Source organism: Chiloscyllium punctatum, chromosome 31 (assembly GCF_047496795.1).
Source record: "Chiloscyllium punctatum isolate Juve2018m chromosome 31, sChiPun1.3, whole genome shotgun sequence".
NCBI lineage: Eukaryota > Metazoa > Chordata > Chondrichthyes > Orectolobiformes > Hemiscylliidae > Chiloscyllium > Chiloscyllium punctatum.
In genome coordinates this window covers 35,925,350-35,951,155 of record NC_092769.1, presented here as the reverse complement: position 1 = coordinate 35,951,155, position 25,806 = coordinate 35,925,350, and positions in this window count along the sequence as shown.

Genomic DNA, 25,806 nt, shown 5'->3' with positions numbered 1-25,806 from the left:
TAAATGTTCTGTCTGTGAGAAGAGCTTTATGAATAGCAAAGATTTGATGAAACATCAACAAGCACATTGTGGGGAGAGGGCGTTCAGCTGCAGTGGGTGTAGTGAGGGATTCAATTATTCATCCCCACATGTGATACCCCAGTGAGGGGGAATCGGTTTTGCAGAGTTGGCTGTATTGTTTTTCTACAGAGTAGTGTGATGTCAACAGCATGGGTTCAATTCTCATTACGAGTTTGAGGTTATCATGATGGCCTCTCCTTCTCAAATTCTTCACTCTCCTGAGGTCTGGGGCCCTCTGGTCAAATCACTATGAGTCGCTTTTCTGTCTTTTGAAGAGAGCAGTCCCTATGGGCTGGTAAAACTATGATGACACACACATTCCAGTGAGGCCGCATGTAATTGTATTCTGCTGTTATTGTATTCAGAACTGAACTGTGTTCATTCTGTCAGAAGTGGTTTACTTCATTGGACGTGAATTAACTCTTTACTTGAACTAGTGGTAATTTTTTCAGGTATCAATCACATCAAATGCACTTTTTTTCAACCATGTTTTCTCTCTCATGAGGTGAGACTGGTAGATATTCATTTACTGCCCTGTTCTTGGGCCTTTTATTTATTATTAAGATTTAATTTGATTTTATAAATGAATTTTCACAATTCAGGATTCGTGAATGTGTTTCATAGCAACTGAAGTCATTGTGAAATGTAGTCGCTGTTGGAGGAGATACAGCAGCTAAATTGTGCCAATGTGCAGTGGGAACCCAATCCCACAGTGAGAGCGCGTGAATGATTTCACATCAGTGCGAACACGTTGATGGGACTTCAGTTCCTGGGAACTTATAAAACATTTCCCACACTCTGGCATTTAAACAGTTTCTTGTCACTGTGAACCCGTTGGTGTATTTGTACAATGGATGAATTAAATGCATCCTTTCCCAAATTCGAAATGTACAATTGGCCTCTCGCCAATGTGACTTCTCTGGTGTCTCAGTAAATTTGAACAGTGAGAGGTCCTTCTCCACATTCAGATTAGGTGAAATTGCTCTGTCCATTATATTTCAGCAGGTTGCTGGAATCAATTAATTTCCTCCCACACACAGCAGATGAGTGGTCTCTCTTCTGTGTGATCTTTCAGGTGTCTCAGCAGACTGAATGACTGACTGTATCCTTTCCCACAGTTAGAGCAGATGAACAGCCTCTCTCCAGTAAGTTCGCAGATGTAAAGTGAGATCAGATGTTGGCCTGATCCCACTCCCACTTTGAGAACCCACTTGAATTGTTTCTCATCAGTCTGAACTTTTTGACTCCTGAGAACTTTTAAAGCATTTGGTGCACTCTGGACAATTAAATGGTCTCTCCTCAGTGTGAACCCACTGGTGTATCAGCAGGTTAGATAACTGAGCAAATCCTTTTCCACACTCCGAATAGTTGAAAAGGTTTTTTTTCCCCCCAGTGTGGCTGCACTGATGAATTTTCAGAGCAGACGAGAAATTGAATCCTTTCCACAATCACCACAATGCCAGTTTATCTCCAATGTCCCTCCATTTATATTTTGAAAAGCCAGATGATTGGCGAAAGCCCCGCTCACAGACAGACCAAGTGAATGGATTCACTCAAACGTGAATGTTGCTTACTCCTTTCATTCTCAAAGTGGATGAGATTCAGGCGACATCAAACAGAGCAACTCCGTCAGATTCTGATATGATGCTTCATTTCAGTATTCCGACTGCAAATACTCATCTTTACTCTTTCTGAAATTAAAACAGAAATAGCCCAGTAAGAGAGAACTTTTAAAAACACCAAAGCAGAAATTTTCATTCTTCGTCGGATGTGAATATTCCAGACGAGGTCAGCATTTATTGCCCATTGCTAAATTTACTGGACAAGGTGATGACACTGCTGTCCATTTACTGTTGGTAGACCCAAAACATAAAGAAGAGAAATCCAGACGTTTGACCCAGTGACCCGAAAGGAATGGCAAAATATTTCCTGATTAGAATGGTAAGTAGCTTGTCGGGTTTTCCTATCCATCTGCTAACCTTTCCTTTTAGAGGTAAGTGGTTGTGAGTTTGAAAGGTACTGTTAAAGGAGTTTTGGTGAACTTCTGCAGTGCATTTTGTGGATTATACAGACAGCCTATCTGAGTGTTTGCAGGTGAAGGAAGTGGATCTTTGTCGATGCTGTGTCAGTTACGTGGTTCTGATCAATTCGGCTGTTCTGTTCTGGATAATGTTGAGCTTTGCCATATTGTTGGGATTGCACTCAAGAGTCCTCAAGAAGATCATAATTGAAATGTCTCTTGCTACTCGGATGCTGCCTTATCTGCTGTGTTCATCCTGCGCCATGCTTTCCCCAACACTGGATTCATCCAGTCAAGCAGGGAATATCCCTGCATGTTTCTTAAGAATAGGTGGGCAAAAAACCCAAAGAAAGAGAAGAATAGTTGGACAATTGAGTGGATAATGATCTGGCTTGGAGAGTAAATAGCTGTTAATGGAGACTGCTAATCACTAACAACAGGCGGTGTGTAATGGCAGGCTACATGTCAGATCGGCTTCAGGGAATAAAGAAGTGTATTCCTTCCTGTAGAAATCCCAGACTCTGTCCTGCTCTTGTAGCCACAGTGTTCATTTGACTGGTGCAGTTAGTTTCTCATTGAGACTGGGACTTTCACAGCATTGCATGAGGCTTTTTGACCCATCTCGCCAATGTAAGGCATCATACATCTATCCACTCTCATCACATTTTCCAGAACTTGGTCTGTAGCCTTATGCGCGGTGGTGCTTCAAATGAGCATTGAAACATATTTTTATCATTCCATCAGTTCCAGTGAAATGTCATCACCATACACATATTCCACTTCCATCCTTTGTCCACCTTCCACAGGAACCATTCCCTCTTGGAAACACTGGTGCATTCTGCCTTCACTCTCAACCCCTCCCCACACAGCCCAATGGAATCTTGCCCTGCAATCACTGAATATGTGACACGTAGATACATACACAGCAGATCAGAACGAGGAGCATGGGTAGTCCACCTGGCCCTTCGAGCCTGCTCCACCATTCAATAGGCTCATGGCTGATCTTTCCATGGACTCAGATCCACTTACCCGTCCTCTCACTGTATCCCTTCCGTCATTTATTGTTAAAGAAAATCGTGGCTTTAAAAACATTTACTGAAGTAGTGTTATCTACTTCACTGGGCAAACAATTCCAAAGATTAGCAATCCTCTGGGTGAAAAAGTTCCTTCTCAATTCAGTGCTGAATCTGCTCCCTCTAATCTTGAGGCTACGCCCTCTTCTCCAAGTTTCAACCGCTCATCGTTTCTCCTTCTATCTTATCTGAAACCTTCAAAATGTTATATGTCTCTATAATATCTCCCCTCATTCTTCTGAACTCCAATGAATATCATCCCAATCTACTCAGTCTTTCCTCATAAGCCAACCCTCTCAAAACCGGAATCAACCCAGTGAATCTCCTCAGCAACCCTTCCAGTGCCAGTACATCTTTCTCTAATAAGGAGACTGCACACAGTCCTCCAGGGATAGCCAAACCCCACCGTGTTCAGCTGAACGATAATCTCCCTGCTCTGAAACTCAATCCCTTTAGCAATGAAGGATAACATTCCATTTGCATTCCTGATTGATTTGGTGTACCTGCAGACCAACCTTCTTTGATTCATGCACAAAGACGCCCACGTCCTCTGCATAGCAGCATGCAGCAACCTTTTATCAAAACAAGTGATCGTCCTTTTTACGTTTAGTACCACCAAAACATATGCCTTCCCATTTACTGACATTGTATTCCATCTGCTAGAACTTGGCCCTTTAACTCAATGTATCCATATTCATCTACGAAGTTTCACAGACCTCTGCACACTTTGCTCTGCCATTCATCTTACTGTCATCTGTAAACTTTAACATGTTACACGTGGTCCCCAACTCCAAATCATCAATATAAGTTGTAAGTAATTGCAGTCCCAACACCAATCCCTGAGGCACACCACAAGTCACTTATTGCCAGCCGGAATAGCCCTCATTTATCCCCACTCTTTGTTTCCTGTTAGACAATGCAACCAATCCTCGATCCGTGCTAATACTCTACCTCGAACACCGTGCATCCTTACATTTTGCATTAGCCTCTTATGTGGCACTTTGTTGAAGGCTTTTTTTTTTGGAAATCAAGGTACACCACATCCACTGGGTCCCCGTTGTCCACCATGCTCATAATGTCTTCATGGAATACTAAAACAATTGTAAAAGCATTTCCTGCCCTTCATGAGCCCATGCTGCGTCTGTCCAATTTCTTTCGTGATGTTTCCTTCATATGAGACGCAAGCAATTTCCCCACTACAGACGTGAGCTAACTTATCCATAACTCCCCATCTTTTGTGTGCCTTCCTTTATAAACAATGGCGCCACGTTTACTGTTTTACGATCTGCTGGAACTGCCCCGTAGTCCAGCAAATTTGCAAAATTACCACCAGTGCACCAGTTTTATCCCCCGCTTTCTCCTTTCCCACCCTGGGATGCATTCCAGCAGGGGCAGGAGACTTGTCGATCCTTAGCTCCATGAGTTTGCCCGACACTAGCGTTTCTGTAATAATGTTTGTTTCCAGGTCCTCACCTACCTTCGTCTTTTTGTCAAACACTGGCATGTTATTACTGCCCTCCGCTGTGTAGACTGATACAAAATACATCTTCAATGCCTCGGCCATTTCATCACATCCCATAACTAAATGCCCTTTCTCATCCTCTAAAGGACCAACATCTACCTTAGCTACTCTTTTTATTTAAAATTCTAATAGAAACTTCTGCTATCTGTCTTTTAATTCTGTGCTACTGCTTTTATCTACTGTTCTTTCTTATGGTTCTTTATATCTCTTTGTGGCTTTCTTTTGACCGTTAAAGCTTTCTCAATCTTTCAGTTTTATGCTGTTTTTGACTACTTTGTATGCCTCATCTTTCAATGTGATCACCTGCCTGATTTCCTGACAAACCCAAGGCAGATTACACCTTTTCTTAGAGTCCTTTCTTTTTTCTGGAACATACTATTGCTGAGCACGTTGAAAATTTTTTTGAAAGTCCTCCACTGCTCACAATTTGTACCAGTTTGGTTCCAGTCTACTTTAGCCATTTCCTCCTCATTCATTGTGGTCCCCGCTGAACATGCACAGAAGCCTGGGATTGGATTTTAACTTCACTCTCTCTTTCTGTATTCGAAATCAAACCATACTGGGATCACTCCTTCGAAGGTGAACCCCAACGATTCGCTCATTTATTATTCCTGCCTCATTACACAAGGCCAGATCGAGGAGAGCTTGCTCCCTCGTCGCTTCTGTTACGCACTGGTTAAGGAAAGTATTGCAGATACACTCAACGAATTCCTCCTCAAGGCTACCCTGACCGAGCTGGGTCGACCAATCTAGATTGTAGACTGAAATCCCACTTGATAAGAGCCGGCCCATTTTGACCACCTGCAGTTATTTCTTTGTTTATTGCCCGCCCCAGGGTGATGTTATTATTTGGTGGCCGAGAGACTAGGCCTAGCACAAGATTTTCTTCTGAGAATTTCTAATTTCAACCCAAATGGATTCTTACTCATTCTTCCTCGTACCCATAACAATTCGCAAAAGCGCCCTGATATCAGAGCGACGCCACCTTCTATTCGCTCCTGTTTGTCCTTCTGAATAGTCTGTTACCCCGGGATATTTACCTCCAAGTTGTGACCATCCTGTAACCATATATCTGTAATGGCGCCTAAATCATATTCTTTTGTGATGACCTTATTCCGAATGCTGCCAGCATTTAGGAAAAGTGTCTTCATGATAGCTTTGTTGCACTCATAATTTTCAACATCTCAAATAATATTTCTTGGGTTTCCCTTCCATTTTGCTTCTTGTTTCTCCTCACCTGTCGATTGACATCCTCCCTCCTCAGTGTCCAAGGGTCCAAACAAAACTTCCAGGTGCAGTAACACTTTCCCTGCCCTTCGCACAATCCCGTCGAATACATTCACAGCTTGCTCGATGGTCTCCATTACCTTCGGAAACGAAGTGTGGACTGGGCGACCATTTTGCAGAACATCCAAATTCTGTCTTCAAGAAGACCCGGAGCTTTCACTCCCCTGCCCCTTGAACAGCCTACCCTGTTCCTTGGTCAAAATTTCGGTGTCAGGCTTACTGCAGCGCTCCAGGAAGAACACTTCATTTTCCGTGCGGGGATTCTGCTGCCTTCCAGAGCCCATATCCATTTCCATATTTTTAGAACCTGAACTCCTCCATCTCCGAGCTCCTTACTGCACTCACAGGTCTGGTTTTCACATAGTCAGCCATTGCATATACTTATGGATGGGGGTTGTGGCAAGGAGAGGTGTGGAAGGAGGGGGCCCAGAATGATGGGCGATGAGCGAGTGGAAGGAGAGGCCAGCAAAGGAAGGGGGGAGGAGAGGGGGAAGGGGAAGGAAGGTCGGAAGGCGAGGTCGTGATGGAGAGGGGGAAGGAGAAGGATGGAGAGGGGGGAACATAAAGGGGGAAGCAGGGGAAAGGAGAAAGGGGAGAAGAGGGGGGATGTAGAGGGGCGGTTGAAGGAGGAGGAGAAACCAGAGAAGCGAAGGAGAGTGGGTGGAGGTGAAGGGGATGAGAGTGGAGGATGTCGAGAGGGGAGAAGATGGGGAGCAGAGTAGTGAGGAAGCGTGTAGAAAGTGAAAGGATGGGGCAGGTGAGGGGCGAGTAGAGAGGGGGTGAGGAAAGGGGAAAGAAGGGGGAAGTAGGCGGGTTTCAAGGAGGGATGCAAGAATGGGTGTGGAAGGAGAGTGGGAAGGAGGTGGGGAAGGATAGGGGAGAACGAGAGGGGAAGGAGAGTGGGTGGGATGGGGAGGAAAGGGGGAAGGAGAGGGTGAAGAAGTGGGTGAAGGTGAGGGGGATACGGGGAGAGGAGAGATGAGAGAGGGAAAAATAGAGGGTGAAGGTGAGGGGGTGAAGGCAAAGGGGCTTAAATCGAGGGGGTGATGGCGAGGGGGTGAAGGCGATGGAGTGTGAAGGCGGGCGGGGATGAAGGCGAGGGCGTGAGGGTGAAGGGGGTAAACCTGAGGGGGTGCGAAGGCAAGGGTTGTGTGAAGGCGAGGGGGTGAAGGCGAGCGGGGATGAAGGCGAGGGGGTGAAGGCAAGGCGATGAAGGCGAGGGGGAGTGAAGGCGAGGAGAGGGGGGTGAAGGCGAGGGGGTGTTAGGATGAGGGGTGTGAAGGTGAGGGGGATGAAATCGAGGGAGGGTAGTGGAGGGGGTGAAGTCGAGGGAATAAAGGGGAGGAGTGAACGCGAGGGGGTGAAGGTGAAGTGGGTGAAGGAGAGGGGGAGTGAAGGTGAGAGCAGTGAAGGTGAGAGGGATGAAGGCGATTGGGGTGAAGGCGATGGGTGTGCAAGATGAGAGGGTGAAATCGAGGGTGGAGTGTAGGAGGGTGATTTCGAGGGGGTAAAGGGGAAGGGGTGAAGGCGAGGGGGTGAAGGTGAGTGGGTGAAGGATAAAGTGAGTGAAGGCCAGTGCGGTGAAGGCGATTGGGATGAAGGCGAGGGGATTGTGAAGGTGATGGGGGTGAAATCGAGGGGGGGAAGAGGAGGGGGGTGAAGGCGAGTTGTAAAGGGGAAGGGGTGAAGGCGAGGAGGTGGGGGTGAGGTGGGTGAAGGAGAGGAGGAATGAAGGCCAGAGGGGTGAAGGCGATTGGGGTGAAGGCGAGGGGATTGTGAAGGTGATGGGGGTGAAATCGAGGGGGGGAAGAGGAGGGGGGTGAAGGCGAGTTGTAAAGGGGAAGGGGTGAAGGCGAGGAGGTGAGGGTGAGGTGGGTGAAGGAGAGGGGGAATGAAGGCCCGAGGGGTGAAGGCGATTGGGGTGAAGGCGAGGGGGGTGTGAAGGTGAGGGGGGTGAAATCGAGGGGTGGAAGTAGATGGGGTTGGAGACAACAGGGGTAAGGGGATGGGAGTGAAGGCAGGGGCGGTGAGGGCTAGGGGAGAGAATTCGAGGGGTGCGAATTGTGGGTAAACACGAGGGGTTGAAGGCGAGGTGGGTGAGGATGATGGGGGTGAAGGCGAGGGGGAGAAGGTAAGTGGAGAAAGCGGGGGTGACGGCAAGGGGGTGAAGGGGAGGAATGGTGAAGGCAAGGGGAGAAGGCGAGTGGAGAGAAGGTGGCGGGAAGAAGATGAGGGTGGCTGAAAGAGAGTGGGGTGAAGGCGAGGGGGTTAAAGGCTAGGGGAGAGATGGGGGTACAAGTCGAGGGGGTGATGGCGAGGGGAAGATAGCTAGAGGAGAGAAGGCGAGCAGGTGTGTAGGCGAGTGTGGAGAATGCAGGGAGAGAAGGCGAGTGGGGAGAAGTTAGGGAGAGAAGGCGGGGTGGAGAGTGAGGCAAAGAAGGTGAGGGTGGAGAATGCGGGGGGAGAAGGCGGGGGTGGAGAAGGCGAGGGTGGAACCGGCGGTGGGAAAGGCGGGGAGAAGGCGGGGGTAGAGCAGGTGGGGGTGGAGAAAGTGGGGAGAAGGCGGGGGTGGAGAAGGCAAGTTTGGAAAAGTCGGGCTGGTGAAGGCGGGGGTGGAGAAGGCAGGGGTGGAGAAGGCGAGGGGGAGAAGGTGGGGCAAAGGCGGGGGTGGAGAAGGAGGGGTGGAGAAGGCAGGGGTGGAGATGGCGAGGGTGGAGAAGGCAGGGAGAAGGCGGGGGTGGAGAAGATGAAGGTGGAGAAAGCGAGGGTGGTGAAGGTGGGGAGAAGGTGGGGAAAAGGCGAGGGGAGAGAAGGTGAGGGTGGAGAATGCGGGGAGAGAAGGCGAGGGTGGGGAAGGTGTGGGTAGAGAAGGCGAGGTGCAGAAGGCCGGGGTGGAGAATGCGAGGGTGGAACAGGCGGAGGTGAAGGCGGGGAGAAGGCAGGGGTGGAGAAGGCGAGTGTGGAGAAGGTGAGGGGAGAATTCGGGGGTGGAGAAGGCGGGGGTGGAGAAGGCGAGTGTGGAGAAGGTGAGAGGAAAATTCGGGGCTGGAGAAGGCGGGGGTGGAGAAGGTGAGGGGGAGAAGGTGGGGAGAAAGCAGAGAAAGGCGAGGGGAGAGAAGGTGAGGATGGAGAATGCAGGGGAGAGAAGGCGAGGGTGGAGAAGGCGGGGGTGGAGAAGGCAGGGGTGGCGAAGGCGGGGGTGAAGAAGTCGGGGGTGGAGAAGGCGAGGGGGAGAAGGCAGGGAGAAGGCAGGGAGAAGGCGTGGTAGGAGAAGGCGCATGTCGAGAAAGTTGGGAGAAGGTGGCGGGAGAAGGTGAGGGGAGAGAAGGTGAGGGTGGAGAAGGTGAGGGTGGAGAAGGTGAGGGTGGAGAAGGTGAGGGCAAGAAGGCGGTGAGAAGGTGGGGGTGGAGAAGGTGGGGAGAAGGCGGGGGAGAGAAGGTGAGGGTGGAGAAGGCGGGGGTGGAGAAGGCGGCGGTGGAGAAGGCGAGGGTGCAGAAGGTGAGGGCAAGAAGGCAGTGAGAAGGTGGGGGTGGAGAAGGTGGGGAGAAGGCGGGGGAGAGAAGGTTAGGGTGGAGAAGGCGGGGGTGGAGAAGGCGGGGTGAAGAAGGCGAGGTGGAGAAGTTGGTTAGAAGGCGAGGAGAAGACGGGCTAGAGAAGGTGGGGTAGAGAAGGCGTGGAGAAGGAGGGGTGGAGAAGGCGTGGGGGAGAAGGCGGGGGTGCAGAACGCGAGAGTGGAGAAGATGGGGAGAAGGCGGAGGGAGAACTTAAGTGGGAGAAAACAAGGTTGGAGAATGCGGGGGGAGATGGCGAGGGTTGAAGGAAAGTTTCGGGAATGCGGGGAAGAGAAGGCGGGGAGAAGGCGGTGAGAGAAGGAGAGGGTGGAGAAGGCGAGAGTAGAGAAGGTGAGCGGAGTGAAGGCGAAGGGAGATAAGGTGAAGGGAAGTGAAGGCGAGGGTGGAGAACACATGGGAGAGTAGACGGGAATAAGGCAGTGAGAGAAGGCAAGGGGAAGAAGTTGAGGTGTGAAGGCGGGCAGAGAAGGCGGGGGGTGAAGGCGGAGAAGGTGGGGTGTGAAGGCGGGGAGTGAAGGCGATGGGAGAGAAGGAGGGGGTTCAGGCGAGGGTGGAGAATGCGGGGGAGAGATGGCGGGGGTGAAAGCGGGGTGAAGCCGGGGGGATGGGAGAAGGCAGGGGAAAATGCAGGGAGAGAAGGCCGGAGACAGAAGGTGGGGGAGAAGGCGGGAGAGAAGGCGAAGGGGAGAATATGGGGGCTAGAAGGAGGGGAGAGAAGTCAGGGTGAGAAGGCAAGCGTGGAGAATGTGGAGGAGAAGGCGGGGAGAGAAGGCGGGGGTAAAGATGGGGCAGAGAACACGAGTGGGGTGAAGATTGGGGACAGTGAACAGAGAGACAGAGAGGACAGAGAGGGTGTGTGAAGGCGAGAGGATGGTGAGGGTAAGGGGGTGAAGGCGAGGGTGGGACGGTGAAGATGAGGGGGAGAGAAGGCGAGGGGAGAGAAGGCAAGGGCAGAGAATGCAAGGGGGAAGGCGAGGGGTTGAAGGCGGGGCGGGTGAATGCAAGGGGATTTGAAGGCGAGGGGGTGAAGGCGAGAGAGTGAAGGTGAGGGAGGACAGGCAAGTAAGTGTGAAGGCGATCGCAGTGTGAACGCAAGGGGGGTGAAGGCGAGGGGATTAAGGAGAGGGTTGGTAAAGGCAAGGTGGGGGTGAAGGCGAGGGGGGTGAAAGCGAGGGTGTGAAAACAAGGGGCAATGAGGGCGACGGGGCGATGTCAACGAGGTTGAAAGTGAGGGAGTGAATGCGAGAGGGGTGAAGGCGAGTGGAGCGTGAAAGCGAGGGGGTGAAGGCGAAGGGGTGAAGTCGAGGGATGTGATGGCGTGGGTAGTTGAGGGCAAGGGGGTGTGGGCGAGGGTGGTTTAAGGAAAGTGGGTGTGAATGCAAGGTGGTGTGAATGCAACGGCGTGAAGTCGAGGGGCGGAAAAGGCAAGGGGGAGTCAAGGCAAGGGAGGGCGAAAGCGAGCTGGGTGAAGGTGAAGGAGTGAAGGCGAGGGGCTGGGTGAAGGGGTGTGAAGGCAACTGGGGTTGAAGGTGAAGGGGGTGAAGGCGAGGGGAGTGATGGCGAGCGGAGTGAAGGCGAGGGTGGTGAATGTGGGGGAGAGAAGGCGAGGGTGGAGAAGGAGGGGTGATGTTGGGTGGGTGAAGGCAGGGCTAGAAGGTGGAGGAGAGAAGGCGAGTGGGGTGAAGGCGAAGGTGGAGAATATGGGGGAGAAGGCGGGGAGAAGGCAGGGAGAAGTTGGGAAAAAGGCGGGTGGACAAGGCGAATGGGGTGAAGGCGGGGGAAGGTGAAGACGAGGGGGAGAGAAAGCAGGGGAGAGAAGGCGGGCGAGGGAAGGCGACGGGAGAGAAGGCGAGGGCAGAGACGTTTAGGGGAGAATGCGAAGAGAGAGAAGGCGAGGGGTTGTGAAGGCGAAGGGTTGAAGGCAAGGCGGGTGAATGCGAGGGGCTTTGAAGGCGACAGGGCAGAAGAAACGAGGTGTGAAGGCGAGGGTTGCAAGGCAAGGGAGCATGAAGGCGATAGGGTGAAGGTAAGGGGATGAAGTCAAGGGGGATTAAGGTGAGGGTGGGTGAAGGCAAGGTGGGGGTGAAGGTGAGAGAGTTGAAGGCGAGGGTGTGAATGCAAGGGACTTTGAGGGCGAGAGGGTGATGGCAAAGGGGTTAAAGGCGAGTGGGGGTGAAGGGGAGGGTGGTGAATGTGACGGCGTTGAATGCGAGGAGAGGGTGAAGGCGAGTGGGTAAATTCGAGGGGTGTGATTGCGTGGGGGATTGACGGTGAGGCGGTGTAGGCAAGAGGGGTTGAAGATGAGTGGGCGTGAAGGCAAGGGGCGGTGAAGGCAAGGCGCGGTGAAGGCCAGGGGATGAGGTTGAGGGGGTGTGAAGACAGGGGTTTAAAGGAGAGGGGGGTGAAGGCGAGGGGAGTGATGCCGAGGGGGGAGAAGGCGAGGGTGGAGAAGGCACAGGAGAGAAGACGAAGGTGGAGAAGGTGGGGGAGAGAAGGCGGGGAGAGAAGGCGGGGCAGAAGGTGAGGGGAGAAGCAGAGGGTGGAGAAGGCGGTGGAGAATTCGGGGAGAGAACATGAGGTGGGAGAATGCGGAGAGAGAAGCCGAGCTGGAGAGAAGGCGGAAAACAGCGAGGGAGGTGAAGGCGAGGGTGGAGAAGACGGGGGAGAAGGCGGGGAGAGAAGGCGAGCGGGAGACAAGGCGGGGAAAAGCGAGGGAGAGAAGGCGAGGGTGGTGAAGCGAGTGTGGAGAATGTTGGGGGGAAATGCGAGGATGAAGGTGAGGAGGGAGAAGACGAGGGGAGAGAAGACGAGGACAGAAAGCGAGGATGGAGAATGTGGAGGGACAATTTGGGGAGAGAAGGCACGGGGAGCAGGCGGGGGAGAAGGAAGGGGAGAAGGCGGTTCGAGAAGGCAGGGGAGAGAAGGCAGGGAGAGAAAGCGAGAGTGGACAACGTGGGGGAGGGAATGCGAGGGGGGATGGTGGGGCAGAGAAGACGAGGACAGAAAGCGAGGGTGGAGAATGCAGAGGGAGACGTGGGGAGAGAAGGCAGGGAGAGAAGACTAGGGGGAGCAGGCGAGGAGAAGGAGGGGAGAAGGCGGAGGAGAGAAGGTGGGGAGAGAAAGAAGGGGAGAACAGGGGAGAGAAGGCGGGGAGAGAAGGCGGGAAAGAAGGCAAGGGACAGAAGGTGGAGGGGAGAGTGTGAGGGACTGGGAGGGAGAGAGAGGGACCGGGAGAGAGAGAGGGGGACAGGGAGAGAGAGAGAGTGGGACAGGGAGAGAGAGAGAGGGACAGGGAGAGAGTGAGGGATAGGGAGAGAGTGAGGGACAGGGAGAGAGAGCGGGACAGTGAGAGAGTGAGGGATAGTGAGACAGAGGGAGAGAGAAAGGGACAGGGAGAGAGTGAGGGACAGGTGGAGTGTGAGGGACAGGGAGAGAGTGAGGGACAAGAAGAGTGTGAGTGTCAGGGAGAGTGTGAGGTACAGGGAGAGAGTGAGGGACAGAGAGTGTGAAGGACAGGGAGAGAGTGAGGGTCAGGGAGAGAGTGAGGGACAGAGAGAGTGAGGGACAGGGAGAGAGAGGGGGACAGGGAGAGAGTGAAGGATAGGGAGAGAGAGAGAGGGAGAGAGAGAGAGGGACAGGGAGAGAGAGAGGGACAGGGAGAGAGTGAGGGACAGTGAGAAAGAGAGAGAGAGAATGACAGAGAGAGAGTGACAGAGAGAGGGAGAGAGGGGCAGAGACAGAGAGAGATTGAGAGAGAGAGAGAATGGGAGAGGGAGAGAGGGATTGGGAGAGAGAGGTACAGGAAGAGAGGGAGGGACAGGGAGAGAGAAAGAGGGATGAGTGAAGGACAGGGAGAGAGTGAGGGACAGGGAGAGAGAGGTGGACAGGGAGAGTGTGAGGGACAGGGAGACAGAGAGAGGGACCGGGAGAGAGAGAGAGAGAGAGAGAGAGAGAGAGGGACAGGGAGAGAGAGAGAGGGACAGGGAGAGAGTGAGGGATATGGAGAGATTGAGGGACAGGGAGAGAGTGAGGGACAGGGAGAGAGTGAGGGACAGAGAGAGTGTGAGGCACAGGGAGAGAGTGAGGGACAAGGAGAGAGTGAGTGTCAGGGAGAGTGTGAGGGACATGGAGAGAGTGAGGCACAGAGAGTGTGAAAAACAGGGAGAGAGTGAGGGTCAGGGAGAGAGTGAGGGACAGAGAGAGTGAGGGACAGGGAGAGAGAGGGGGACAGGGAGAGAGTGAGGGACCGGGAGAGAGTGAGGGATAGGGAGAGAGAGGGAGAGAGAGAGAGGGACAGGGAGAGAGAGAGGGACAGGGAGAGAGTGAGGGACAGGGAGAGAGTGAGGGACAGAGAGTGTGAAAGACAGGGAGAGAGTGAGGGACAAGGAGAGAGTGAGTGTCAGGGAGAGTATGAGGGACATGGAGAGAGTGAGGGACAGAGAGTGTGAAAGACAGGGAGAGAGTGAGGGTCAGGGACAGAGTGAGGGATAGGGAGAGAGAGGGACAGGGAGAGAGAGAGGGACAGGGAGAGAGTGAGGAACAGAGAGTGTGAAAGACAGGGAGAGAGTGAGGGACAAGGAGAGAGTGAGTGTCAGGGAGAGTATGAGGGACATGGAGAGAGTGAGGGACAGAGAGTGTGAAGGACAGGTAGAGAGTGAGGGTCAGGGAGAGAGTGAGGGACAGAGAGAGTGAGGGACAGGGAGAGAGAGGGGGACAGGGAGAGAGTGAGGGACAGGGAGAGAGTGAGGGATAGGGAGAGAGAGAGAGGGAGAGAGAGAGAGGGACAGGGAGAGAGAGAGGGACAGGGAGAGAGTGAGGGACAGAGAGAGAGAGAGGGACAGGGAGAGAGTGAGGGACAGAGAGAATGTGAGGGACAGGGAGAGAGTGAGGGATAGGGAGAGAGTGAGGGACAGGGAGAGAGTGAGGGACAGGGAGAGAGAGAGGGAGAGAGAGAGAGGGACAGGGAGAGAGAGAGGGACAGGGAGAGAGAGAGGTACAGGAAGAGAGGGAGGGACAGGGAGAGAGAAAGAGGGAGGGAGTGAGGGACAGGGAGAGAGTGAGGGACAGGGAGAGAGAGAGGGACAGGGTGAGTGAGGGACTGGAAGAGAGAGAGAGAGGGACCGGGAGAGAGCGAGAGAGGGACAGGGAGAGAGTGAGGGATAGGGAGAGAGTGAGGAACAGGGATAGAGAGAGAGGGACGGGGAGAGAGCGAGAGGGACAGGGAGAGAGAGGGACACGGGGAGAGAGATAGAGAGAGGGACAGAGAGAGAGAGGGGGACAGGGAGAGCGAGAGAGACAGAGAGAGAGAGAGGGACACGGAGAGAGAGAGGGTCAGTGAGGTAGTGAAAGGGACAGAGAGAGTGAGGGACAGGGAGAGAGAGAGGGACAGGGAGAGAGAGAGAGGGACAGGGTGAGAGAGAGGGATAGGGAGAGAGAGAGAGGGACAAGGAGAGAGACAGGGACAGGGAGAGAGAGGGATAGGGAGAGAGAGAGAGGGACAGGGAGAGAGAGAGGGACTTGGAGAGAGTGAGGGACAGAGAGTGTGAAAGACAGGGAGAGAGTGAGGGTCAGGGACAGAGTGAGGGATAGGGAGAGAGAGGGACAGGGAGAGAGAGGGGGACAGGGAGAGAGTGAGGGACAGGGAGAGAGTGACGGACAGGGAGAGAGAGGGACAGAGAGAGAGAGAGGGACAGGGAGAGAGAGAGAGGGACAGGGAGAGAGTGGGGGACAGGGAGAGAGTGAGGGATGGGAGAGTGAGGGACAGGGAGAGAGTGAGGGACAGGGAGAGAGAGAGAGGGACAGGGAGAGAGAGAGGGACTTGGAGAGAGTGAGGGACAGAGAGTGTGAAAGACAGGGAGAGAGTGAGGGTCAGGGACAGAGTGAGGGATAGGGAGAGAGAGGGACAGGGAGAGAGAGGGGGACAGGGAGAGAGTGAGGGACAGGGAGAGAGTGAGGGATAGGGAGAGAGAGAGAGGGAGAGTGAGAGGGACAGGGAGAGAGAGAGGGACAGGGAGAGAGTGAGGGACAGAGAGAGAGAGGGACAGGGAGAGAGTGAGGTACAGAGAGAGTGTGAGGGACAGGGAGAGAGTGAGGGACAGAGAGTGTGAAGGACAGGGAGAGAGTGAGGGTCATGGACAAAGTGAGGGATAGGGAGAGAGAGAGAGGGAGAGAGAGAGAGGGACAGGGAGAGAGAGAGGGACAGGGAGAGAGTGAGGGACAGGGAGAGAGTGCGGGACAGAGAGAGAGAGAGGGTCAGGGAGAGAGTGAAGGACAGGGAGAGAGAGAGGTACAGGAAGAGAGGGAGGGAGAGGGAGAGAGAGAGGGACAGGGAGAGAGTGAGGGACAGAGAGAGTGTGAGGGACAGGGAGAGAGTGAGGGACAGAGAGAGAGAGAGAGGGTCAGGGAGAGAGTGAAGGACAGGGAGAGAGAGAGGTACAGGAAGAGAGGGAGGGACAGGGAGAGAGAGAGGGACAGGGAGAGAGTGAGGGACAGAGAGAGTGTGAGGGTCAGGGAGAGAGTCAGGGACAGAGAGAGAGTGAGGGGCAGGGAGAGAGAGGGGGACAGGGAGAGAGTGAGGGACAGGGAGAGTGTGAGGGAAAGGGAGAGAGTGAGGGACATGGAGATAGTGAGGGACAGGGAGAGAGTGAGGGACAGGGAGAGTGTGAGGGAAAGGGACAGAGCGAGGGACATGGAGAGTGTGAGCGACAGGGAGAATGTGAGGGACAGGGAGAGTGTGAGGTTCAGGGAGAGAGTGAGCGACAGGGTGAGAGAGAGGGACAGGGAGATAGTGAGGGACAGGGAGAGAGTGAGGGATAGGGAGAGTGTGAGGGAAAGGGACAGAGTGAGGGACATGGAGAGTGTGAGCGACAGGGAGAATGTGAGGGACAGGGAGAGCGTGAGGGTCAGGGAGAGAGTGAGCGACAGGGTGAGAGAGAGGGACAGGGAGATAGTGAGGGACAGGGAGAGAGTGAGGGACAGGGAGAGAGAGGGGGACAGGTAGATAGTGTGGGACAGGGAGAGAGAGGAACATGGAGATAGAGAGAGGGACAGGAAGATAGAGAGGAACAGGGAGAGAGAGGGACAGGGAGAGAGGAACAGGGAGAGAGAGAGAGAGAGGAACAGGGAGAGAGAAAGGGACAGGGAGAGAGTGAGTGGCAGGGAGAGAGAGAGGGAGAGGGACAGAGAGAGGGACAGGGAGAGCGAGAGAGAGAGGGACAGGGAGAAAGAGAGGGACAGGGAGAAAGAGAGGGACAGGGAGAGAGTGAGGGACAGAGAGAGAGAGGGACAGGGAGTGAGAGAGTGAGGGACAGGGAGAGAGAGAGGTACAGGAAGAGAGGGAGGGACAGGGAGAGAGAAAGAGGGAGGGAGTGAGGGACAGGGAGAGAGTGAGGGACAGGGAGAGAGAGAGAGGGACAGGGAGAGTGAGGGACTGGAAGAGAGAGAGAGAGGGACCGGGAGAGAGAGAGAGAGAGGGACAGGGAGAGAGTGAGGGATAGGGAGAGAGTGAGGGACAGGGATAGAGAGAGAGGGACGGGGAGAGAGCGAGAGGGACAGGGAGAGAGAGGGACACGGGGAGAGAGATAGAGAGAGGGACAGAGAGAGAGAGAGGGGGACAGGGAGAGCGAGAGAGACAGAGAGAGAGAGAGGGACACGGAGAGAGAGAGGGTCAGTGAGATAGTGAACGAGACAGAGAGAGTGAGGGACAGGGAGAGAGAGAGGGACAGGGAGAGAGAGAGAGGGACAGGGAGAGAGAGAGAGAGGGACAAGGAGAGAAACAGGGACAGGGAGAGAGAGGGACAGGGATAGAGAGAGAGAGACAGGGAGAGAGAGGGACACAGAGAGGGAGAGAGGGACAGAGACAGATAGATTGAGAGAGAGACACACATAGAGGGACAGAGACAGAGAGAGAGAGGGACACAGAGAGTGACGGACAGAGAGAGACAGAGAGAGAGAGAGAGAGAGAGAGGGACCGGGAGCGAGTGAGGCACAGGGAGAGAGTGAGGGACAGGGAGAGAGTGAGGGACAGGGAGAGAGTGAGGGACAGGGAGAGAGAGAGAGAGAAAGACAGAGAGAGAGTGACAGAGAGAGGGAGAGAGGGGCAGAGACAGAGAGAGATTGAGAGAGAGCGAGAAAGGGAAAGGGAGAGAGGGACAGGGAGAGAGAGGTACAGGAAGAGAGGGAGGGACAGGGAGAGAGAAACAGGGAGGGAGTGAGGGACAGGGAGAGAGTGAGGGACAGGGAGAGAGAGGTGGACAGGGAGAGTGTGAGGGACTGGGAGGGAGAGAGAGGGACCGGGAGAGAGAGAGGGGGACAGGGAGAGAGAGAGAGTGGGACAGGGAGAGAGAGAGAGGGACAGGGAGAGAGTGAGGGATAGGGAGAGAGTGAGGGACAGGGAGAGAGAGCGGGACAGTGAGAGAGTGAGGGCTAGTGAGACAGAGGGAGAGAGAAAGGGACAGGGAGAGAGTGAGGGACAGGTGGAGTGTGAGGGACAGGGAGAGAGTGAGGGACAAGAAGAGTGTGAGTGTCAGGGAGAGTGTGAGGTACAGGGAGAGAGTGAGGGACAGAGAGTGTGAAGGACAGGGAGAGAGTGAGGGTCAGGGAGAGGGTGAGGGACAGAGAGAGTGAGGGACAGGGAGAGAGAGGGGGACAGGGAGAGAGTGAAGGATAGGGAGAGAGAGAGAGGGAGAGAGAGAGAGGGACAGGGAGAGAGAGAGGGACAGGGAGAGAGTGAGGGACAGTGAGAAAGAGAGAGAGAGAATGACAGAGAGAGAGTGACAGAGAGAGGGAGAGAGGGGCAGAGACAGAGAGAGATTGAGAGAGAGAGAGAATGGGAGAGTGAGAGAGGGATTGGGAGAGAGAGGTACAGGAAGAGAGGGAGGGACAGGGAGAGAGAAAGAGGGATGAGTGAAGGACAGGGAGAGAGTGAGGGACAGGGAGAGAGAGGTGGACAGGGAGAGTGTGAGGGACAGGGAGACAGAGAGAGGGACCGGGAGAGAGAGAGAGAGAGAGAGAGAGAGGGACAGGGAGAGAGAGAGAGGGACAGGGAGAGAGTGAGGGATATGGAGAGATTGAGGGCCAGGGAGAGAGTGAGTGTCAGGGTGAGTGTGAGGGACAGGGAGAGAGTGAGGGACAGGGAGAGAGTGAGGGACAGAGAGAGTGTGAGGCACAGGGAGAGAGTGAGGGACAAGGAGAGAGTGAGTTTCAGGGAGAGTGTGAGGGACATGGAGAGAGTGAGGCACAGAGAGTGTGAAAAACAGGGAGAGAGTGAGGGTCAGGGAGAGAGTGAGGGACAGAGAGAGTGAGGGACAGGGAGAGAGAGGGGGACAGGGAGAGAGTGAGGGACCGGGAGAGAGTGAGGGATAGGGAGAGAGAGGGAGAGAGAGAGAGGGACAGGGAGAGAGAGAGGGACAGGGAGAGAGTGAGGGACAGGGAGAGAGTGAGGGACAGAGAGTGTGAAAGACAGGGAGAGAGTGAGGGACAAGGAGAGAGTGAGTGTCAGGGAGAGTATGAGGGACATGGAGAGAGTGAGGGACAGAGAGTGTGAAAGACAGGGAGAGAGTGAGGGTCAGGGACAGAGTGAGGGATAGGGAGAGAGAGGGACAGGGAGAGAGAGAGGGACAGGGAGAGAGTGAGGGACAGAGAGTGTGAAAGACAGGGAGAGAGTGAGGGACAAGGAGAGAGTGAGTGTCAGGGATAGAGAGAGAGGGACGGGGAGAGAGCGAGAGGGACAGGGAGAGAGAGGGACACGGGGAGAGAGATAGAGAGAGGGACAGAGAGAGAGAGAGGGGGACAGGGAGAGCGAGAGAGACAGAGAGAGAGAGGGACACGGAGAGCGAGAGGGTCAGTGAGATAGTGAACGAGACAGAGAGAGTGAGGGACAGGGAGAGAGAGAGGGACAGGGAGAGAGAGAGAGGGACAGGGAGAGAGAGAGAGAGGGACAAGGAGAGAAACAGGGACAGGGAGAGAGAGGGACAGGGATAGAGAGAGAGAGACAGGGAGAGAGAGGGACACAGAGAGGGAGAGAGGGACAGAGACAGATAGATTGAGAGAGAGACACACATAGAGGGACAGAGACAGAGAGAGAGAGGGACACAGAGAGTGACGGACAGAGAGAGACAGAGAGAGAGAGAGAGAGAGAGAGGGACCGGGAGCGAGTGAGGCACAGGGAGAGAGAGAGGGACAGGGAGAGAGTGAGGGACAGGGAGAGAGTGAGGGACAGGGAGAGAGAGAGAGAGAAAGACAGAGAGAGAGTGACAGAGAGAGGGAGAGAGGGGCAGAGACAGAGAGAGATTGAGAGAGAGCGAGAAAGGGAGAGGGAGAGAGGGACAGGGAGAGAGAGGTACAGGAAGAGAGGGAGGGACAGGGAGAGAGAAAGAGGGAGGGAGTGAGGGACAGGGAGAGAGTGAGGGACAGGGAGAGAGAGGTGGACAGGGAGAGTGTGAGGGACTGGGAGGGAGAGAGAGGGACCGGGAGAGAGAGAGGGGGACAGGGAGAGAGAGAGAGTGGGACAGGGAGAGAGAGAGAGGGACAGGGAGAGAGTGAGGGATAGGGAGAGAGTGAGGGACAGGGAGAGAGAGCGGGACAGTGAGAGAGTGAGGGCTAGTGAGACAGAGGGAGAGAGAAAGGGACAGGGAGAGAGTGAGGGACAGGTGGAGTGTGAGGGACAGGGAGAGAGTGAGGGACAAGAAGAGTGTGAGTGTCAGGGAGAGTGTGAGGTACAGGGAGAGAGTGAGGGACAGAGAGTGTGAAGGACAGGGAGAGAGTGAGGGTCAGGGAGAGAGTGAGGGACAGAGAGAGTGAGGGACAGGGAGAGAGAGGGGGACAGGGAGAGAGTGAAGGATAGGGAGAGAGAGAGAGGGAGAGAGAGAGAGGGACAGGGAGAGAGAGAGGGACAGGGAGAGAGTGAGGGACAGTGAGAAAGAGAGAGAGAGAATGACAGAGAGAGAGTGACAGAGAGAGGGAGAGAGGGGCAGAGACAGAGAGAGATTGAGAGAGAGAGAGAATGGGAGAGTGAGAGAGGGATTGGGAGAGAGAGGTACAGGAAGAGAGGGAGGGACAGGGAGAGAGAAAGAGGGATGAGTGAAGGACAGGGAGAGAGTGAGGGACAGGGAGAGAGAGGTGGACAGGGAGAGTGTGAGGGACAGGGAGACAGAGAGAGGGACCGGGAGAGAGAGAGAGAGAGAGAGAGAGGGACAGGGAGAGAGAGAGAGGGACAGGGAGAGAGTGAGGGATATGGAGAGATTGAGGGCCAGGGAGAGAGTGAGTGTCAGGGTGAGTGTGAGGGACAGGGAGAGAGTGAGGGACAGGGAGAGAGTGAGGGACAGAGAGAGTGTGAGGCACAGGGAGAGAGTGAGGGACAAGGAGAGAGTGAGTGTCAGGGAGAGTGTGAGGGACATGGAGAGAGTGAGGCACAGAGAGTGTGAAAAACAGGGAGAGAGTGAGGGTCAGGGAGAGAGTGAGGGACAGAGAGAGTGAGGGACAGGGAGAGAGAGGGGGACAGGGAGAGAGTGAGGGACCGGGAGAGAGTGAGGGATAGGGAGAGAGAGGGAGAGAGAGAGAGGGACAGGGAGAGAGAGAGGGACAGGGAGAGAGTGAGGGACAGGGAGAGAGTGAGGGACAGAGAGTGTGAAAGACAGGGAGAGAGTGAGGGACAAGGAGAGAGTGAGTGTCAGGGAGAGTATGAGGGACATGGAGAGAGTGAGGGACAGAGAGTGTGAAAGACAGGGAGAGAGTGAGGGTCAGGGACAGAGTGAGGGATAGGGAGAGAGAGGGACAGGGAGAGAGAGAGGGACAGGGAGAGAGTGAGGGACAGAGAGTGTGAAAGACAGGGAGAGAGTGAGGGACAAGGAGAGAGTGAGTGTCAGGGAGAGTATGAGGGACATGGAGAGAGTGAGGGACAGAGAGTGTGAAGGACAGGTAGAGAGTGAGGGTCAGGGAGAGTGTGAGGGACAGAGAGAGTGAGGGACAGGGAGAGAGAGGAGGACAGGGAGAGAGTGAGGGACAGGGAGAGAGTGAGGGATAGGGAGAGAGAGAGAGGGAGAGAGAGAGAGGGACAGGGAGAGAGAGAGGGACAGGGAGAGAGTGAGGGACAGAGAGAGAGAGAGGGACAGGGAGAGAGTGAGGGACAGAGAGAATGTGAGGGACAGGGAGAGAGTGAGGGATAGGGAGAGAGTGAGGGACAGGGAGAGAGTGAGGGACAGGGAGAGAGAGAGGGAGAGAGAGAGAGGGACAGGGAGAGAGAGAGGGACAGGGAGAGAGAGAGGTACAGGAAGAGAGGGAGGGACAGGGAGAGAGAAAGAGGGAGGGAGTGAGGGACAGGGAGAGAGTGAGGGACAGGGAGAGAGAGAGGGACAGGGTGAGTGAGGGACTGGAAGAGAGAGAGAGAGGGACCGGGAGAGAGCGAGAGAGGGACAGGGAGAGAGTGAGGGATAGGGAGAGAGTGAGGAACAGGGATAGAGAGAGAGGGACGGGGAGAGAGCGAGAGGGACAGGGAGAGAGAGGGACACGGGGAGAGAGATAGAGAGAGGGACAGAGAGAGAGAGGGGGACAGGGAGAGCGAGAGAGACAGAGAGAGAGAGAGGGACACGGAGAGAGAGAGGGTCAGTGAGATAGTGAAAGGGACAGAGAGAGTGAGGGACAGGGAGAGAGAGAGGGACAGGGAGAGAGAGAGAGGGACAGGGTGAGAGAGAGGGATAGGGAGAGAGAGAGAGGGACAAGGAGAGAGACAGGGACAGGGAGAGAGAGGGATAGGGAGAGAGAGAGAGGGACAGGGAGAGAGAGAGGGACTTGGAGAGAGTGAGGGACAGAGAGTGTGAAAGACAGGGAGAGAGTGAGGGTCAGGGACAGAGTGAGGGATAGGGAGAGAGAGGGACAGGGAGAGAGAGGGGGACAGGGAGAGAGTGAGGGACAGGGAGAGAGTGACGGACAGGGAGAGAGAGGGACAGAGAGAGAGAGAGGGACAGGGAGAGAGAGAGAGGGACAGGGAGAGAGTGGGGGACAGGGAGAGAGTGAGGGATGGGAGAGTGAGGGACAGGGAGAGAGTGAGGGACAGGGAGAGAGAGAGAGGGACAGGGAGAGAGAGAGGGACTTGGAGAGAGTGAGGGACAGAGAGTGTGAAAGACAGGGTGAGAGTGAGGGTCAGGGACAGAGTGAGGGATAGGGAGAGAGAGGGACAGGGAGAGAGAGGGGGACAGGGAGAGAGTGAGGGACAGGGAGAGAGTGAGGGATAGGGAGAGAGAGAGAGGGAGAGTGAGAGGGACAGGGAGAGAGAGAGGGACAGGGAGAGAGTGAGGGACAGAGAGAGAGAGGGACAGGGAGAGAGTGAGGGACAGAGAGAGTGTGAGGGACAGGGAGAGAGTGAGGGACAGAGAGTGTGAAGGACAGGGAGAGAGTGAGGGTCATGGACAAAGTGAGGGATAGGGAGAAGAGAGAGAGGGAGAGAGAGAGAGGGACAGGGAGAGAGAGAGGGACAGGGAGAGAGTGAGGGACAGGGAGAGAGTGAGGGACAGAGAGAGAGAGAGGGTCAGGGAGAGAGTGAAGGACAGGGAGAGAGAGAGGTACAGGAAGAGAGGGAGGGACAGGGAGAGAGAGAGGGACAGGGAGAGAGTGAGGGACAGAGAGAGTGTGAGGGACAGGGAGAGAGTGAGGGACAGAGAGAGAGAGAGAGGGTCAGGGAGAGAGTGAAGGACAGGGAGAGAGAGAGGTACAGGAAGAGAGGGAGGGACAGGGAGAGAGAGAGGGACAGGGAGAGAGTGAGGGACAGAGAGAGTGTGAGGGTCAGGGAGAGAGTCAGGGACAGAGAGAGTGAGGGACAGGGAGAGAGAGGGGGACAGGGAGAGAGTGAGGGACAGGGAGAGAGTGAGGTATAGGGAGAGAGAGAGAGGGAGAGAGAGAGAGGGACAGGGAGAGAGAGAGGGACAGGGAGAGAGTGAGGGACAGAGAGAGAGAGAGGGACAGGGAGAGAGTGAGGGACAGAGAGAATGTGAGGGACAGGGAGAGAGTGAGGGATAGGGAGAGAGTGAGGGACAGGGAGAGAGTGAGGTACAGGGAGAGAGAGAGGGAGAGAGAGAGAGGGACAGGGAGAGAGAGAGGGACAGGGAGAGAGAGAGGTACAGGAAGAGAGGGAGGGACAGGGAGAGAGAAAGAGGGAGGGAGTGAGGGACAGGGAGAGAGTGAGGGACAGGGAGAGAGGGACAGGGTGAGTGAGGGACTGGAAGAGTGAGAGAGAGGGACCGGGAGAGAGCGAGAGAGGGACAGGGAGAGAGTGAGGGATAGGGAGAGAGTGAGGAACAGGGATAAAGAGAGAAGGACGGGGAGAGAGCGAGAGGGACAGGGAGAGAGAGGGACACGGGGAGAGAGATAGAGAGAGGAACAGAGAGAGAGAGGGGGACAGGGCGAGCGAGAGAGACAGAGAGAGAGAGAGGGACACGGAGAGAGAGAGGGTCAGTGAGATAGTGAAAGGGACAGAGAGAGTGAGGGACAGGGAGAGAGAGAGGAACAGGGAGAGAGAGAGAGGGACAGGGTGAGAGAGAGGGATAGGTAGAGAGAGAGAGGGACAAGGAGAGAGACAGGGACAGGGAGAGAGAGGAATAGGGAGAGAGAGAGAGGGACAGGGAGAGAGAGAGGGACTTGGAGAGAGTGAGGGACAGAGAGTGTGAAAGACAGGGAGAGAGTGAGGGTCAGGGACAGAGTGAGGGATAGGGAGAGAGAGGGACAGGGAGAGAGAGGGGGACAGGGAGAGAGTGAGGGACAGGGAGAGAGTGACGGACAGGGAGAGAGAGGGACAGAGAGAGAGAGAGGGACAGGGAGAGAGAGAGAGGGACAGGGAGAGAGTGGGGGACAGGGAGAGAGTGAGGGATGGGAGAGTGAGGGACAGGGAGAGAGTGAGGGACAGGGAGAGAGAGAGAGGGACAGGGAGAGAGAGAGGGACTTGGTGAGAGTGAGGGACAGAGAGTGTGAAAGACAGGGAGAGAGTGAGGGTCAGGGACAGAGTGAGGGATAGGGAGAGAGAGGGACAGGAGAGAGAGGGGGACAGGGAGAGAGTGAGGGATAGGGAGAGAGAGAGAGGGAGAGTGAGAGGGACAGGGAGAGAGAGAGGGACAGGGAGAGAGTGAGGGACAGAGAGAGAGAGGGACAGGGAGAGAGTGAGGGACAGAGAGAGTGTGAGGGACAGGGAGAGAGTGAGGGACAGAGAGTGTGAAGGACAGGGAGAGAGTGAGGGTCATGGACAAAGTGAGGGATAGGGAGAGAGAGAGAGGGAGAGAGAGAGAGGGACAGGGCGAGAGAGAGGGACAGGGAAAGAGTGAGCGACAGGGAGAGAGTGAGGGACAGAGAGAGAGAGAGGGTCAGGGAGAGAGTGAAGGACAGGGAGAGAGAGAGGTACAGGAAGAGAGGGAGGGACAGGGAGAGAGAGAGGGACAGGGAGAGAGTGAGGGACAGAGAGAGTGTGAGGGACAGGGAGAGAGTGAGGGACAGAGAGAGAGAGAGAGGGTCAGGGAGAGAGTGAAGGACAGGGAGAGAGAGAGGTACAGGAAGAGAGGGAGGGACAGGGAGAGAGAGAGGGACAGGGAGAGAGTGAGGGACAGAGAGAGTGTGAGGGTCAGGGAGAGAGTCAGGGACAGAGAGAGTGTGAGGGGCAGGGAGAGAGAGGGGGACAGGGAGAGAGTGAGGGACAGGGAGAGTGTGAGGGAAAGGGAGAGAGTGAGGGACATGGAGATAGTGAGGGACAGGGAGAGAGTGAGGGACAGGGAGAGTGTGAGGGAAAGGGACAGAGCGAGGGACATGGAGAGTGTGAGCGACAGGGAGAATGTGAGGGACAGGGAGAGTGTGAGGTTCAGGGAGAGAGTGAGCGACAGGGTGAGAGAGAGGGACAGGGAGATAGTGAGGGACAGGGAGAGAGTGAGGGATAGGGAGAGTGTGAGGGAAAGGGACAGAGTGAGGGACATGGAGAGTGTGAGCGACAGGGAGAATGTGAGGGACAGGGAGAGCGTGAGGGTCAGGGAGAGAGTGAGCGACAGGGTGAGAGAGAGGGACAGGGAGATAGTGAGGGACAGGGAGAGAGTGAGGGACAGGGAGAGAGAGGGGGACAGGTAGATAGTGAGGGACAGGGAGAGAGAGGAACATGGAGAGAGAGAGAGGGACAGGAAGATAGAGAGGAACAGGGAGAGAGAGGGACAGGGAGAGAGGAACAGGGAGAGAGAGAGAGAGAGGAACAGGGAGAGAGAAAGGGACAGGGAGAGAGTGAGTGGCAGGGAGAGAGAGAGGGAGAGGGAC